This window comes from Protopterus annectens, chromosome 13.part0 (assembly GCF_019279795.1).
Source record: "Protopterus annectens isolate FY-2018-M chromosome 13.part0, PAN1.0, whole genome shotgun sequence".
In the NCBI taxonomy this organism is placed as follows: Eukaryota; Metazoa; Chordata; order Ceratodontiformes; family Protopteridae; genus Protopterus; species Protopterus annectens.
The window spans coordinates 887,852,215-887,870,965 of record NC_056747.1 but is presented as its reverse complement, the minus strand read 5'-3'; the positions used below and the strand labels follow the sequence as shown (position 1 = coordinate 887,870,965).

The 18,751-nt window shown below is 41.1% G+C and overlaps 1 protein-coding gene across 1 annotated transcript in view; it reads left to right on the top strand.

The window, feature by feature from the left end:
* Positions 1–18,751, top strand: part of NF1 (neurofibromin 1) — a 5,218,972-nt gene that overhangs the window by 4,515,320 nt on the left and 684,901 nt on the right. The window lies entirely within an intron of this gene.

Genomic DNA, 18,751 nt, shown 5'->3' with positions numbered 1-18,751 from the left:
AAGGAAACTTGGTGGACATAGAGATATTGTAGCAAATGTGATATATATTTTGACAACTATGTTTAGATAAATTGTAATAGGTGGTTTCACTATGAAAATCTTAAAAACTTTTCATTCATAATTTTGCAACAAAAGTTTCACAGCATTTAGAAGTATACCTCATGTTTTGGTCTTCTCCTCGTAAAATTTGTGTTTTCTGGTAAATTAGTGAGGATAGAAGTCACCAAATAATGACAGACATTTGAGTTTGAGTTCATATCCTTCAGAAAGTGCATCCATCCATCCACAACCCCTTTTTCGCATTTTTGCAGATGGGGTTGGGGGAGTTATTTCAACAGTGAGAATCATCTAGAGCCAAGGTTCCAAGGTTTACACCACCAGGTGACTAGCCCTGCAGAGGTTGATGTTCTTCGTGTTTCACTGTTGCAGTCATTACATTTGGGTTATCTGTCTGCAGGTAGCCCTCAGCCGGCCTGAATATCAAAGTCTTGGGTCCTGCGTCGGATGCTGTCTCTTCTTCCATGACGTCAGGTAGTCAGGGGTATAAAGCATGCAGCCGATGTCATTACATCAGTCTTTCTTGCCGTTCGGTGCCCGAAGCAGAAGCAGTTTGCAAGTGCCGGTCGGCCGACTCCTGAAATTTTCGTTTTTGAGTTTCAGAACTGAAGTCTTCAAAAAAGCCGTTGGGGATCCTTTTTCTTGCTCTAAACAGATGTCAGTAAAAGTTAACAATTGTATTACCTGTGGAAAGCAAATACCTCATAAAGATTTTCATTCGTACTGCATTCCTTGCTTAGGCCCAGACCACGACGTCCCTCGCTGACAGTTTTGTGCCATATTCAATCCTCGAACTATTCGTTGTCGGTCCATTTTTGCAGCAAACTATTTCAGTACTCGGTTTAATTATCCAGAAATGGCTTCGGTAAGCCATCCGACTACTGACATTCCGAAAAAATGTAAATATAAAGACAGAGACAGACTGCATAGGTCCAAAGCTGCCGACGATGCTTCCATTAAGCTAGTCGCCAGTTCGCTGGTACTCAGTGAGGTGCTTTCACAGCCCCTGATACCCACTACTTCAGATTTGCAGGCCTCTACTGAGACCCATTCGGAGTCCGGTATGCCGCAAGATGCTTCTTCTACCATGGAACCTGTGGATGTCTCTACCTTGGATGGGTCCGGAGCCACTGTGCAGGCACCGGCTTCTGAGGGTGTATTCAGGCCTACTGACTTGCATTTTAAACCAACGCCATCTCCTTCTTCAATGCCTAAAACTTGACCCACGCCTAGAAAACCAACGTCCAAACCGCATGGTCAGGCCCATATGCCTAAAAAACAAATAAGAATGGCTGAAGACCTTATTACTGTAATTAGAGGAAGCCAGCCCTCTCCCTTTAAGAGACCTAGAACTGATTTTCCTTTTTATTCTTCTGATCAAGATTCTGAAATTTCTGTTTCTTCTGATTACCAGGATTTACCCTTATCTACCTATGAGGATTCTGATGCAGAGGACTCTATTCCCTCTGCTTCCCCTCCAGAAGATTTTTCTTTTGGTGAAACCTTGCACACTCTTAGGGAGCATTTCCGCTGGGAAAGCCAGGATTATTCTGACTCCAAAAAGAGGCTTAGGGAATTCTTACTCCTACCTCAACACAGGCCTTTAGCTATCCCTCCTGCCCTGGACATTGTAGATGATGCCTTCTTGGAATCTAGCCTGGCCCCAGACACTTTACCTCTGGCTCCCAGGAAACCTGACCGGTATTACAGAGTACCTGACTCTCATAAGTTCCTTTTCAAGAATCGTACTGCGGACCCAGAGACCATTTCCCAGGGACCTAAAGACATTAAGGCTACTACTGCCAAAAATCCTACCCCCTCTGATAGAGATTCCAGGACCTTGGACAGATGGGGTAAGAAGCTATACACTACTGTTACTTTGGCCATTAGGGCCTTAAACCGCCAGTTTCATATGTTAAAGTATCAGCAACATATTACGGGACTACTTAAACAGAAAATGATGTTGATTCCTGACGCTGATGAAAATAAAGAATTACAGGATTTAATGCATTCTGTTGAACAAGTTGGTAAGCATACTTCTGCTGTCACTGGGTCTATTCTTAGAAGGCATGCTTGGCTTAAGGAGCAAAATTTGCCAGATCATGTTAAAGCTAAATTACTGGATGCTCCCTTAAACCAAGACTGCCTGTTTGGCAACAAAGCAGAAGAAGTCCTTAAAAAGATGGAGGAAAAAGCTAAATCTATGCAAACTGTTAAAGATTTCCTGCAAGTACAGCCTCCCAGATTTAATAGGCTTTGGCCTTCTAAGAATTGGTCCTTTCTTGTCTCTTCCTGGACCTCTCAGTCCAAACCCAGGAACAGCAGACCACCTAGGCTACAGTCCCAAGGTACTCACAGGCCTAAGCAGTGGGGGGTCCCACTTCTAAAGCTGGAAGTAGTAAGACACCCCCCTATGGTAAACTGTCACAATGACTTAACCTTAACCTTCCGAGCCCTGCTCAACTGCCTGCTCCCTTAGGGGGAAAGATCGCCCTGCATGCAGAAAACTGGGAACTCATTACCCAAGACAAGTGGGCTTTAAATATAGTTTCCCAAGGATACAGATTCCACTTCCACACCTTACCAATCCCAAACGGTTGGCCAGACCTACCCCCAAATCAGTGGGCAGAGACTCAATAGCAGGTTCTCTCTCGTCTAAGTATCAGGGCTATTCAGCCTGTCCCAGCAGAGGAAAGAGGACAAGATTTTTACTCAAGACTTTTCCTGGTACCCAGAAAAGATGACTCATGGCGTCCTATCCTGGACCTCTCTATTCTAAACACCTTTTTGGTAATCCCAAAATTCAAAATGCTAACTCTTCATCAGCTGCCCATGCTAGGCAAAAATGTTTGGTGGACAAAATTGGACTTAAAGGAAGCTTACCTGCACATTCCAGTAAGGGAATCTTGCAGAAAATACCTACACTTCAGTGCAGGCTCCATACACTGTCAGTTCTCTGCACTGCCCTTTGGCTTATCTACTGTGCCCAGGGTATTCACAAAGTGCATAGCTCCAGTCATTGCATTCTGTAGGCAAAGAAATATTCAGATATACCCATACCTGGATGATTGTCTAATTCATGCAGAAAGCCAGGACATGCTATTAAATCATCTGGCATTTGTAAAGAAACTGCTAACGTCACTGGGGTGCACCATAAACGAAAAGAAATCTCATCTAGTACCCTGCCAACAAATTGTATTCCTGGGAGCAAGCTTGAACACAACTTCCCAGATCGCTGACCTCACGCCAGAGAAACAAGTTTATTTGACAGCCTACTTCAAACTACTGACCACAAAGACCCAGCTATCTGCAAAGAAAACGCTGCAAGCCCTGGGGTTCATGACCTCTTGCATCCTAATAATTCCATATGCAAGACTGCATATGAGGAAACTACAATGGTATCTAAAATGCCTATGGTGTCAGCATTCTCAGGACCTGGAATCAATGATTCCTATCATTCCTTGTATAAAGACAGAGTTCCTTTGGTGGGCAGAGGCCTGCTACCACAACAAGGGACTGCCATTCACTCTACCCCCTGCTACCCAAACCCTAACAACAGATGCATCAGACTATGCATGGGGAGGCTCACTTGGCAGGGCAGTGCATTCAAGGCAAATGGAACCCGAGTCAAATGCACCTGCATATCAATCAAAAAGAAATGTTAGCTGTACAGAATTCTCTGACAGCCTTCAAGGACCACATTCTTCTAGGACAATTATTGGTAAAGACAGACAACACCACTGTTATGTGGTACATAAACAGGCAGGGGGGAACTCATTCGTCCCATCTCTGCAGACTAGGTATGGTTCTGTAGAACACAGCCTTGAGCTACCAAGTGCACCTACAAGCTCAATTCCTGCCAGGCAAGCTACATTCACTGGCAGACGACCTAAGCAGAAATCTCATGGACCTATACGAGTGGAAACTGGAACCAAAGATATTCAACATTTTGCAAAACAAATGGGGGAGCCCAGAGATAAAGCTGCTTGCCTCCCCTCAAAACTACCAATTGGACAAATTCTGCACAAGGACTCCCCACAGACAAGCTTGGAAAGTGGATGCCCTGTCCTTCACCTGGGAAGGCCTCTCAGTTTATGCCTTTCCCCCTCTGCCTCTCGTCTCGAAAGTTCTGCTAAAGATCAAACAGGACAAACCAAGGACAATACTCATTGCACCAGACTGGCCACCCCAACACTGGTACCTCCTCTTGTGCAGTATGTTACTGCTGGAACCATGGCACCTGCCTCAGACCCCGCCCCCTGTTGTCCCAGAAGGAGGGCCAGATTCTGCACCCCCAGCTTCAAACCCTGAACCTTGCAGCCTGGCTAATTACCTGAGCTTTCCAATACCATCCCTCAGTAAGCAAGTGCTGGATGTCATTTTAGAGGCAAGGAGGCCTAGTACTAGAAAATCCTATGCTGAAAAGTGGAAAAGATACTGTTCCTGGAGCCAGACTCGGGGGATGGGCACAACAATGCCCAGCTTACCGCATATTCTTCAATACTTAACAGAGATGCTCCACAGGGGCCTTTCCTTCTCATGAATTAAAATTCATGCCTCAGCCATTTCAGCACATTATAATACTGAGCCACCCCTCTTCTCTCACCCCCTGCTGAAGCAATTCCTCAGAGGAGCGAAAAATTCAAGACCACCCAGGAGAGCCCCTACTCCAGCCTGGGACCTTAACTTCATATTGGTAAAGCTCACTTTGCCTCCTTTTGGTCCAGCTGCAACTGCAGAGTTGAAATTCCTTTCTTGGAAAACAGCCTTCCTTCTAGCCCTCACTTCAGCAAGAAGAATTATAGGCCCTCATGGCAGTGGAGTCCTTCATCATCTTCCATGCAGAGAGTGTCCCTCAGGACCAATCCTTCCTTTATGCCCAAGGTGGTATCCAGTGTGGCCCTTAATCAATCCATTCATTTGCCAACCTTCTTTTCTAATCCACAGAACAAAGGAGAATGAATACTGCACTCTTTGGACATGCACAGACAACTTAGATTTTATTTGGACAGGACTAAGCCTCTCCGAAAAACTGAACAGCTGCTAATTGCCTTTGCTGCAGGGGGCAGAGGGGAAGGCCATTTCAAAGCAAACCATTTCTAAGTGAATAGGCCATTGCATTTATTTCTGATATAAGCAGCATGGAAAACCTACCCCACAGGAAATAAGATCACATTCCACCAGGGTGGCATCTACTTCAACAGCCTTTTTCAGAGGTGTCCCTACCAGGGACATCCAAGAAGCTGCTACCTGGAGCTCTGTACATACCTTCACCAAGCATTACCATTTGCCTATTTTTTCTAAATCCAGAGCTGGTTTTGCCACTGCAGTCTTGCAGGGCTTAATAGCTGGTCCTAATGCTCTCTAACTGCCTCCTCCCTTCCTTAGCTTTGGGAATCTACCCAAATGTAATGACTGCAGCAGTGAAACATGAAGAACATAGTACAGTTGTGTATGCTTACCATAAATGTAGATGTTCAAGTGTTTTCACTGTTGCAGTCCAGGTTACCCTCCCTCCAGCCCCCTGACTTCTCTTGGCTATACCTTTCTTCTTCTTTTGTGTATTTCAGCTTTCTGGTGTATTTGCTTTTTGTTGGAGGTGTAACCTTGTATATAATTGCTTCCCATTATGGGGGCACCTGACATCTGGGGCAAGAAAAACTGATGTAATGGCGTCGGCTACATGCTTTATACCCCTGACCACCTGACGTCATGGAAGAAGAGACAGCATCTGATGCAGGACCCAAGACTTTGATATTCAGGCCGGCTGAGGGCTACCTGCAGGCAGATAACCCAAATGTAATGACTGCAACAGTGAATACATTCTGGCATCTGCATTTATGGTAAGTGTACACAACTGTACTTTCTTCTACATCACACACACACACACTCATTGCCAGTTTGGTTTCTCCCATCCACCTACTGCATGTCTTTGGCATGTGGGAGGAAACCAGACCACCTGGAGAAAACCTATGCAGACTCTGCCCAGAAGGCACCCCAGCCAAGAATCGACCCAGGGAAACCCCTTGCTCTGAGGTGACAGTGCTATCCACTGTGCCTTCCTTCCATGCTAACCCAAAACCTGTTAATTTTAGCAACTTTCTAAAATTATAAGCAATATTCAGAATCCTTCCCTGTTTTCTGGACTTTGCCCACATTTCTTGCAGTAAGAAGTATGCTTAGATGAAATCAAATTTATTTATGTGCCATGGATTAAAACTAAATACCAAGAAGTGTATAATAGTATCCTTTGGGAAATCATCCATCCATGGTAACTACCATATTGACAACACTCCCCTAAGAGACGATCCAGTAGTCAGGGACTTGGGGACACGTGTAGAGGATAATCTAGCCTTTGACAATCGTATGTCTACAGGAGTGAGGAGATCATTCTGTGTTGTGCTACTTGTAAGCTAAGGTATGGCATCTAGGTCCAAGGGAATCATTGTTCCACTGTATTCAGCACTCATCAGACCTATCATTGAGTACAGTGCCCCCTTTGATATGCAACTAACCAGACACTTCCAACAATTGGAACGTTCATTCATAGTTCATAGAGGTTCCTCAGTAAAAGAATACAGGGCTTAATAAACATGTCTTCTGCAGACTGCCTCAAAGCCCTCTCCCATATTCTGTCTCCTACAAGCTGTTAAGGGGAGATCTATGTTTGGCATACAAGGCATTGTTGAATCCTATCCTGACGGACTACCTGCATATCCGCAAAACAAACAGCACCAGAATTACCTGTTCTAAAGACTAGAGCCTTACCTGTGATAAAAATAGGACCTTCAGGAAAGACAGGTCTGTGTGCCACAAGCTATCCTTTCTCTGGAACAGGCAACCCATCAATGTGAAGCAGAGTTCCTTCCTATCCCAAATCAAGTGCAACTTGGACAATTGGGTAGAAACAGGATATTCATCCCTGGTTTGGCACCTATGTCTCTAATGGGCACAGGCAACCTGTAAATAGTTCATCTCCCAGTCCACTTCTTGTTCATAGGTTCATAGGTTCATAGGTTTATACTAGGCTATCTGCCCTAAGGCATTTATAAGCCTAGCCCAAATTATTGTGGCTTACGCCACCCCTTATATGAAAAAATACTGTGCCCATTAGTTTGTTGTGCCTCTGTCCAGCAGTGACACAGAGATGATTCCTGGGGTAAACCTACGATCTCCCATCCACAGGTCTAGATTTCTCTTGAACAGAGTCAGCGAGGTGCTCTGCCTCACATGGACCGGGATTTTATTCCACAGCATAGGGAGTCTCTGAGTGATAAATCTATCCCTCCAGCACATCCTATTTATATCCGTGCTAAGGTTTAAGTCGCTTGCTCTAGTGGTTTTGGTGGATTTGGATTTTTGAGGTGGAGCATGTCCATTAATTCCGGGTTGGACATGGCCTTGTATGTCAGGCACATGTCACCTCTGAGCAGGCGGTATGCGACTGAATAGAGCTGGAGTTTCTTCAATCTGGCAGCATATGACAGATTTTGGAGTCCCTTTATCCTTTTGGTGAGGAACTTTTGGGGTCTCTCCAATTGCTGCAGATGTCGGGTGAGATACATCCCGAATGGGGCATTGTACTCGATCATTGGTCTGATAAGTGAAGAGTACAGGGGAACAATGACCTCACTAGATCTGGATGTGAATCCCTTCATGATCAGGTGGGCAATGTAGAAGGTCTTTCTAACCACTTTAGCAATGTGAGTGTCAAAAGAAAGGCCACTGTCAACCTGGGTCCCCAGGTCCCTGATAACCTCTTCTGTGCTTAGTGGATTGCCATCTATATGGTAGCTTGGGGTTACCTTGTTTTCCCGAAGGGTATGACTATACATTTTTTGGCGTTTAACTTCAGGCCATGGCTCTGGCACCAGCTATCTGTTTCCGTGAGTCCCTTCTGAAGGATATCCGTGTCCGATGCACTTTCCACTATGGCCCAGTTTGCAGTCGTCTGCAAACTTTGTCAGCCAAAGTCCTCCCATGTTGGCCTGTACTTCTGAGATGTAGATGCCAAACAATAGGGGGCCAAGGACCGAGCCCTGTGGGACACCACTTGTGACCGGCTTGGAGTCTGACACAGCGCCAGCAACTCTAACCCTGTGGGTTCTGTCCTTAAGCCAGTTTGCAACCCATCTTGTGACATATGGGTTTACATTTAAGCTGGTAAGTTTTCTACAATACCCGAGTGGGGTATTGTGTCAAAGCCTTTGCAAGGTCAAGGTAGGCTGTATGGACTGCCTTTCCTCATCAATGGCCTTGGTGACTGTTTGAAGAAGTCAACCAAGTTCAAAAGGCATGATCTTCCCTTGACAAAGCCAAACTGGGTCGGGTCCAATGTCTGCAAGTCCCTATATCTTTGTTTATGAGCTCCATTATGATCCTCTCCATAGCTTTGCAGACTAGACTTGTTAAGCTTATGGGGCGTAATTACCAGGGTCCGTAGAGGCACCGCCTTTGTGGAGTGGGACCACAGTTGCCGTATGCCACTCCTTGGGCACGTATCCTGTGGTAAGGCTGAGATTAAACAGCTGCCTTATGTGCGGGTTTAATTCCTCATTTAGCTCATGTAGCACACAGCCGGGGACACCATCCGGTCCCATTGATGCTGTGTTTTTAGCTTTAGAGAGCAGCTTTCACCTGCGCTTTTGAGATGTCTGGGAGGCTACACTCCGCTGGGATAGTTATCTCTCCTTTGGGGGAGGGGTGAAGTTTGCACTGAACCTGTCTGCCAGTATGTTGGCAATGTCTGTGGGTTCAGTGATTTTTGTATCATTTTGGACTAATTCTGAGCATATCTGGGAGTTTCCACCCAGGTTCCTAACATAGCTGAAAAAGGCCTTATGATTGTCCTTTGAATCCATGGCAATTTTTCTCTCAAAATTGGCCTTAGTTGATTTTATGAGTGCTCGTATTTTTTTACTAATAATGATCAGGGGTGACTTCCCTTTTATGGATTTTGTTCTATCATGTAATAGCTTTCTCCTCTTATTGTAAAGTTTGTTAATGGCTGGGGTCCACCAGACTGGACGTTTGCCCTTTGTGGAAAGAGTCTTGGTTTTATTTGGGATTGCCTAATCCATGCAGTCCTGGAGGTGTTCATAGAAGGCATTTGTAAGGGCTTCCGCAACTTGGGTTGTAAACATGTCATCTCCCAAGCCCCTGCTTACACTTATCAAGGATAACAGTACTTGTCAGAGGTGTGGGATGCATGGCTAGGCTTAAAAAGGCCATAGTGGTCATTAGCGTAGTACACATCTATGAGTCTGTGAATACCTCCAGATTTCTACATTTAGTCTTTTTGCTATGGATGTGAAGAATTATATGGAGTAAATTTAGTCATATTTTAAAGACTGTAAATCCTACAGCAGTGTACTCTTTATACAGGTTATTTAAACCTCATAATGCCATTTCCTTAGGTTAAACAGGCAGTGTTTGGCTTGCTAGGACTACTTTGCATTTGTGTAAAGTAAGATGGACTACATAACTTGACGTGATATGCACAGCAAAGTTGGAGTAATTGCTGACAGTTTCTTTGGAGGAAAATGACTAGCCATCCACTGTTTTTCTCATTATTTTGGTTTTGCAGGGTTAAAATGATTTGTGTGAACCAACATGTAATACTATAATGTATGGCAGCAGTTTGTGTGGAACTAAGGTAAAATGCATTGTGTAGCCTTCCTCTTGTATCACAGTCAGATGTTTGAACTGCACACAGAAGTGGCTATAGTGGCTTTGTGTGGGTTGGCTGGATGCAAGTAACTGACCTTGTTGTTTGCTCAGTTTTAACAATCATGCCTTAAAAGTTAAGGTTGAAGATGAATCACAGAACATTCAGTTCTTTAACGTTTCTGGGAGTTTGAGGGTACATTAACCCCAAGGCTGTTTAAGTGGATTTTGGGCTTATTAGCAGCCATTTCACTAACCCCCCTCCAAGTATAAAGCCAACCTTAGACAAAGGTGTGCAGAGTGATGGGTTGATACAATTGTCTTTATTTCTATTAATTTCCTTTCAAATGTTGTGCATCTTGGAGCATGTAGAATATATATCACTTCTGAGAGGTAGTAACCCCATACTCTTGACTTAATGCGGTTATTTCTTCTGCAGTTAAAATACATTTCTTTCTTCTGTTCTGCAAATTGCATTTATTCCCTTAGTTATGATTTTTGTTCAAACCATTCTTCTTCTTCTTTCGGCTTTTTCCCGGTTAGGGGTCGCCACAGTGGATTATCTGTCCGCTCATGATTGGCAGTGGAGTTTTACGGTGTCGAGTTGCCAGCCCGGCGCCCAACCTTTCACAGAAGGCACACACACGCAGACACTCACACCTAGGGCCAATTTAGAGTGTCCAATCCACCTACTGCATGTCTTTGTGATGTGGGAGGAAACCGGAGCACCCGGAGGAAACCCACGCGACCACAGGGAGAACATGCAGACTCTGCACAGAAGGCACCCCAGCTGAGAATTGAACTGGAGAACCTCTTGCTGTGAGGCGGCAACACTAACCACTGCACCACCGTGGCCTCCCCCATTTTTTTTCAAACCATTATTGGATAAAATACAGTAACAGGGACATTGTAAAAAGACTGGATATTCTGCGATTCATTTTATGCCTTTTTGTTTAAGAGGTGACTGTTAAACTTAGCAAATGGATCTTTTCTTACAACCCTTGCATTGTTTCTTCCCCTAATCATGATTTTTGTTCAAGCCATCATTGGATAAAAATCTGTAAAATGCATCTACTCTTTTCCTGACCTAATGTAGTTATTTTCTTCTACCTGTATACAGATTTTGATGCTGTTTTTAAATGGAAACATTGATGCGACTGCTCCCACAGACAACAAAGGGCAATGCTTAGGAGTAGTAAGTGTTGCCAACATGATTCACAAATGCCTGTAAGTTTTCCCTCTCCTAAAGTTGGAAATTTTTTTGAGAAAAGGTGGATTAGTCACGAAATAGTGACTCATTGCATTCAGAGTTCTTTTACCTCAGTACATGAATGTAAATTCACATACCTTTTTCTACTAACTTTCTATGCAGATGCTAACAGTATTTCAAAAGTGTCGCAGTGATGAGTCTTATGTTAAGACACTTGCATTGTTATGTAGAGAGCTGTCTGTATCATTCAGTCATGTTTCCACCATAGTGAGTAATTGTTCTCCATCACTCTTATTTTCCAAGGAATGTCATTAAGATTGAAATACTTCATCCTACCACTCTCAGACTCATCAAATATGATACGTACATCATTGGCATATTACCCAAATGGAAAGGACTCAGACATTTTTAACCAAGGAAAATTAAATGCCTTACATCCTTCAGCTATCTCAGTAGATTAGGATTTTGGTTTTACTTGGTAGACTTCTGGCTAATCAGAAGTGACTTACATCTTTCCTTTCAAGCTGTGAAACAGCAACTCCTATTTAGGCACCCTATTTCATTGCAAACCAGAGACCCTAAAACACCAGCACTAGTGAAATAAATGTACAAATAAGTACTTGCTGGAGCGGTAGGTATCCTTACCAGTATTAATTTTAGGCAGATTCCTAGTTACCATCAAACTAATCTCATTTAACTACAGATCACTCTAGGTAGTATTAATTGTCAGTGGTCAAGTTGAGCTGTGCAATTTCCAAATGACAGATGTTGGAATATTGAAAACTGACATTACCGACTGTCCAAATTTGCCCCCCCTTCCGGACCTGTGTTAGAGCTTGTTCCTGGGTGCAGAGCGGTAGGGAGTTTCCATGTTCAGTGTTTGTATCAGGTATGCTAGTATTTAGAATGCCGACTTTCGTGGAAAGGTTTACTGTGTGTCAAGTATATGATCATAAAGCATGTCGCAGCATGATGGAACAATATGTCTCCAGATTAAGAAGCAGGAGGCATTTGAAGATGATTGGACACATTATGGCACTTCCCTAGGAGACTGGTGCAAAAGTGTAATTGAAGCTGCAAGGAAAGGTGCAGGAAACAGTTGCAACTCTGACACAGGTAATGTTGCAGAGTAATTGGCCAGTGGGGTCACATATGAGCAGCAGATGAAGCAAGGTGAATCTGAAAAGGATATGTCACAGGAGGAGGTTCGTGGATGTTCTGTAAAATACACACTGGAAACCAAGAGCAAAGAAGATGCTCTCAGTCCAGAAAAAAAATGATCTAAGGGAAGACCTGCTTGATTTAATAGAGATGGACAGACATATTAAGACATGTGAAAGAGATAGATCTGAAACATTAGAAGATGTGTAAAGCAGATGAATACCGTAATCAGGGCTATTAAGAAAAATTCACATGATATAACATAAATAAATAGAATATGTTACTGTACAACTAAACTAATAATAGATGGACTGTTAACCACAAAAACGTAGAGTAATAAAGGAAATTAAGGGAACAAGTAAAATGCCACTATGGAAGCATTGAACAGAGAAAACTATAAAGTAATTAAGACAAGTGGTATCATTGTTAGAATTGCATAGAAAACAGAACATCAAAAATGCTTAGGAAGACATGGTAAAAGCAAACCAAGATTTATCCTACACTAATGTTAATAATAAACTAAAAATAGCACAAGCAGAAAAACTTAGAAGATAAGCCGATAAATATAAAGGAAATGTACAAAATAAGCAATTTTTTGATAAACCAAAATGATTTTATAGAGAACTGTGAAAAAAAAGTAAAAAGAATGAAAACACCACCAAAAAAGAAAAAAATAGACACATTTGAAGAAGTATTTATGAATAACACATTGAACATGACAGACATGCTAAGGGTGGAAGAATTAAAAGAAACACCAAGGAGCTGTAATATAGAGGATATGAAATGAGATGAAGTAATGGCTAGAGAAACTGAGACAAACTTAAGAAAAGCTCCTAAATGGAAAACTCCATCTCCAGACAGCAATACCTAACTTCTGGCTAAAAGCCTTAATGTTTTTGCTCAAATATTTAGCAGAGTCAGAATTGATTATGCACATCCCAAACAGAGACCAACCTGGTTAACAACAAGAAAACAATATTCCTCTTTGAGTGAACCTGCAAGCCACTTGCTTTTCTACAGTATACAAACTATATACTGGAATTGATGCAGAGTTTATAGTCTTTAAGAAAAAAAATCAATTATGGCAATATAAGAAAAGTAAGTCATGTGTAACAAAGGATTATTTGTTGCTAAATAAAGTCATAATAGAGAATTGTAAAAAGGGGAATAATTTAAGTATTGCATGGATAGATTACAAAAAAGCATTTGACAGCATCCCACATTCACGGATAAAGGAATGCTTACAGATACACCCTAAATTGACCAGTTACATTACAGTGTCCACAAAACAGCGACAAACCACTTTGCAGTTGAGACATGACCAAAGGCAAATAATTATCCCAGGGATAAAAAATTTAAAGGGGAATATTCCATCGTGATTCTTTGTCAGCATTGTTGTTTTGTCTTACCCTTAACCTGTTAAGCTGCTTACTTACCAGATTAGGTTATGGTTACAATTTGGCTTCCAGAAAACCTTGTCTAAAGATTTCTCACCTACTTTTTGTTGATGACTTGAAACTTATAGTTTATCAGATGTGGAGTTGAAAGCACAACTTAAGATGGCTAAAACTTTCTCATTTAAGAAAATATCAACCTGGGGCAGGAATGTGATATAGAGGAAGAGGGAATTTATAAATATTTGGGAATAGTTGAAGGGCTGACAGTAAAACTTGAACAAATGAGAATAGTAAGAACTTCTTTGGAAGATTAAAACTAATATTTAAATCCGCCTTGGCATCTAGGAATAAAGTCCAAGCTATATGACAATTTGCTTTTCCTGTTCTGACTTACAGTTTTGGGGTGATTGACTGGCCCCAAGAAAGTATTGAAGCAATTGGACAAAAAAAAAAGAAAAGAAAAATGTTTCATGCTTATCAAATAATATATAAAATTAAGGGTATACCAAGATTATATTCCTCACTTTGGATAGACTCATAGGAGGTTACTAGGCCTTTAGAGCCTTTTTTTTTAGCATAGCCATTCATACTTCAATTTTCTCAGATATCAATGCCCCGTGGCTGTCATATATACCTGTGACCTATGGCATTGCAAACTGATCCTGTCCGTAAGGGTCAGAGCCAACTTTTGCACCACTGAATACACTGCACACAGTCTGTGATCCTAAAGACAGGATACTGAGCACTGTAGTTGATGCCCAAAGCAATTATTCTATACAACGCATAGCCCTATGGGCACCAGCTAGAGTCTGTGCTGCTGCACATAGCTCCATTCTTGGGTGAATGTGATGTGGAAGCACTCAACATGCTTTTGGGAGGTGGAATCCCACAGTGACTCAGGGAGAACATTCAAACTCCATATAGGCATTGGCCATAAGTCAGGATCGAACTTTCTATGGAGACAAAAACCTTAACCATTATGGCAACCAGCCTCAACCATATGAAGGAGGTGTGCGCATCCTCGAAATTGATTACATATGTAGATCTGCAGTCATGGGACTGCATATATATGTACTGACCTCATCGTATCCAAATGTAGTGAAAGTTTTAAAATATAAGGAGAAGTCGTCAAAGATGTCATCTTTGCTTAGTTTAACGGAACCATTTCGGTATCAAGTGGGAATGGAAATCAGATCAGAAGTAAGCAAACATCAGACAGCAACTGAATGTTTCAAAAAAAAAAAAAAAAAGAAAAGAATACAAGGAATGAATCAGATGAGAAGGAAAGAAAATTGGGAAATCTATAAATTTAGTAACAAGTACAGAGATCTCTTGTTGATCAAGATTATGATACGTAAATGGTTAAGGAGAGGTGAATTGAAACCAAAAGGTGAAAGGCTAATAAAGATGAACCAGGATATTGGAATAAGTACATGTTGGTTTACAAAATCCATTGAAAGGGTGGGAGAAATAGACAAATGCAGGTACTGTAAAACAGACCTGCAACAGTCCCCATCTTGTTGGTGGGTATAATAATGGCAGAGGGTCTGTATACTGAAAGCACAGTAATGTGACAAGAAAGTTTGTTTAGGGACTGTGCAAACACTATAATAGAGAAGTTGCTGAGAAGCATTGGAAACACAAACCTCAAAGTAGTGTAAAGAATGATGAAGTTTATATCACATCAAATCACACATTACCAACATTTGAAAAAATAGATATGAGAAAAGGAGATATAGTAGTCCATAAAAAAAAACAAAAAACAAAAGTAGCAGTTGATCATTGAAGTTGTTACACCTAATGATTACAGTGTCTTACATACATAGAAAACAGACAGTCATAAAATACTGGGATTTACAAGCAAAAATATGAGCAATGTGGAAAAAAGATTACCAGGCAGTTCCAATAGTAGTAGGAGCAATAGATCCAATAAAAGTATTTACAGTTGTATTTAAATGTGCTACCAGTATATAGAACCCCATGTGAATTAAAGGAGGAGGCAAATCTGGGCACATTTCGGGTGCTGGCAAGAGCACTCTTGGCTAACCTCAAAGACTAAAACAGTATTAATTGTATGAATCCTAATCATATCCTGTCTTAAGAATGGGGATGGTATTAGAAATGCAAAAGACTTGGCACAATTGACAGTGATTGTGATGGTTTTAATGTATTAAACATTGCCACACAATCAGTCAAATAATTAAAGGAAGAAAAGATTTGTGGGCTGGTTTGTGTTCACAGGCTGTATCTTTCCTTCAGGCTGAGAGTCTGAGACCTTTGGTGTAGACAGTTTGGTAAGTTGAGAGAGGCTGAAGTGGTACACAGTCCTGGTCCAACAGCACACTAGGTGAGTTAAGATTTTTTTCTTCCCTAATTTCTGAACTGTCAGAGTATCTGAGGATCATTTAATATAATCTACAGATAAATTGTACAAGTTTAAAAAAAAACAAACAGTCTTGAAGTAAGCAGACAGTAGGAAGAGTTGCCAAATTTGGAAATAGTGTCTTTTGAGGCAAATTTGTCTTTTACAGTGATTTGCTGCAAAGTCTAGACATTTTTGAATATCTAGTTAACAGTGGTTCCATAAATGCTTCTGTACATTGTCATTTCCAGTTGTAGATTCATTTTCTGCCTTTCCTTTCTGGGTATTACCTCAGAGAAGGTGGTTTATGTGCAGTTGGATTCCTAGTGCCAAGTGAATGACCTCTGTGATGCATTCTGGCTTTTGTGGTAGACACAGTACAGAAACAGCCCTTGACAGAGTTTTCAGTGATCACTTCTTGATAAATGTCTGACATAGTTCTTCTTTTCTGGTCTTGTTGGATCTTTTGCCAGCTTTTGATGCTGTGTACCATGGGATCCACTTGGACCAGTTGTTATTCCTACTACACCTTCAGCAATGGTGTTATGAACTGGTTTGCCTCCTGCTTGTGTAGGCATACGTAGAGAGTAGTGTCAGGGCTGTGTATATACACCCTTTAGAAGATGATATTGCAAGGAGAGGTCTGCAGTTTAATTGCTACAATGACGGCACACAGCTTTACATCTTTTCTTTAGGAATCTTTATAATGTTAGAAATGTAACTAAAAATGTGTAATGCGTTCATGATTGGATGATGGGGAATTAACTACAGTTCACTGTCTTTGAAGCTCAGTATCTCAGAGACAGTTGCCATGACTGTATGTGCCACTTTATTGTATTGTATGTTACAGTTTTGATCCTTAATTTTTTTGTGGTGGTGACAACTGGACTCTGTGTCAAAGGTATATAATGTGGGTGTTGCACTTGACAACATGCTTACCCTGAAAGACCAGGTTTCTGCTGTTCTCAGATTTTTCTTTCTGTTTTTTGAGAACATCACCTTCATTAAACAACTTATTCTAAAAGCAGGCCTTGCAGTTGTGGTTCATACCTGGGGTAACCTTTTTATCTGTACTAGTATAATACAGTGTAACTTGGGCTTTTCACCTGTAAACTGGATGTATTGCAGCTAGTTCAAACTCCATGGCCTGGCTACATAAATGGAGTATTGTGTTGCCAACATATAGTAGTTCTGTGTAAGCTACATTAGTTTTCAGTTCTGTAGTGGTTTATTTCCAGAGTTCTAGTCTTGGGATATATGACCTTGAGTGACTTGAGTCCCTCCTATCGGTGGGATGTACTTGCTTGGTACTAGCCGTCTTTGTTCCTGCAGTTGACCACCCCAAGGTTGCTGTCACTTCCAGTGGCATGGCTTGTGATCTGTGGCATTGGTGCCTTTGCCTTTCAGGGGCAGTGCCACTGGAAGTTGCTACCTAAATGGGTGAGGGAGTGCCCCACAGTGGAGGGTTTCAAGCATTCCCTAAAGACTTTTATATTTATGACATTTTGAACAGCAGAGAAGGATAGTACATATTTCTGTTGAATAGTTCATTATTTGTGTTTCACTCTGTTTTACTGTAATTTATTCTGTTATCCTTTTTGCCTTGTCCTATATTTTAACATATTTTACTCTTGCTTTAATTTTTTTCCATTCCTAGGCTTACCCATTTAAATTAATTTATCTACTGTTTGATAATTGGGTGGGTAGACTGGTACATGACCCTTTTTATCCACTGCCTAGGCCATATGACAAACAGCAGTAACAAACTGACTAACATAACTTTATATATTACAAATTAAGAGTTGTAATCAAGCATTATATTAAATAGTAAATGATTTCAGGAAATGTAAATGTAGCAAATAAAAGAGCATGATGTAAGTAACTATACAATATGAAACCAGCAAAAATAATTGATAAGCGCTACAAGTAACTGGAAGATTATTGACATGTTATAGATCAGAAAATGAAAGCAGATGTAGTTTCATTAATAAATAATTCACGAGAATAAGGTAAGATAAATGCTGTGGACATACAGTATAACTGTGTTTAATTTATTGCAGATGAAAAGTAGAAAGCAGATTTTGAACTTGAACTTATCTATTCTAGGTGACCCAGGTCTTCCAGCTGTAGATTTAGTATGGGAGGTAGGGGCACCTGGCTTCACTTATTCTGAGGGATCCTTGAGAAATATATTACAGATTTACAGGATGGACCTTTTTAGACCTCCTTTGGCCACAAAAACATGTTCAAATCCTAGCACTGTTTTTTTTTTGGATTTGTTCGATGGGATAAACAGGCTAAGCTTAAGATAGCTGTTTTGTCCTTATTAATGTTAATAGCAAAAAAAATGCTGTATTGTGAAAACAGAAACACTTCTAAACCTTTCAGTAGATTATGTTAAGTTTTTTGGTAAAATTCAAAGATACTGTAGTTACTTACAAGAACAGGTTAGAATGAATAAACAAATGCCGGTTAGAATGAATAAACAAATGGTTGTCTTGAATGGCCTGCTAAAATAGTACGCATTGTTAATTTGCAGTAGGACTTGATTTGGATCCCCCTCCCCATGTTGCGTTGTTTAAAATTGATCCTACTCAACTATGTCAGTATTTGTATATTGAAAATTTAAGACAGAATTATAAGCAGCCAGTGAGACTTTTTTTTTTTTTTTTTTTTTTAATAAATATGGCATACTTTTTCTCTCAGTTTAGTCTCAAAGGCATATTAAAAAAGCCTTACTGCTGTTGCTGCATTGTGTTTGCACCACTGCAGTTGTGTACCTTGAGAGCTCAAGTGGATGATTCAGGTGTTCCTGTTAATTGCTGATATGTGGCCTTAGATATGCTTCTATTCTACACTCAGTTGTATTTTCACTATACATAGTAAATAGTAAATACT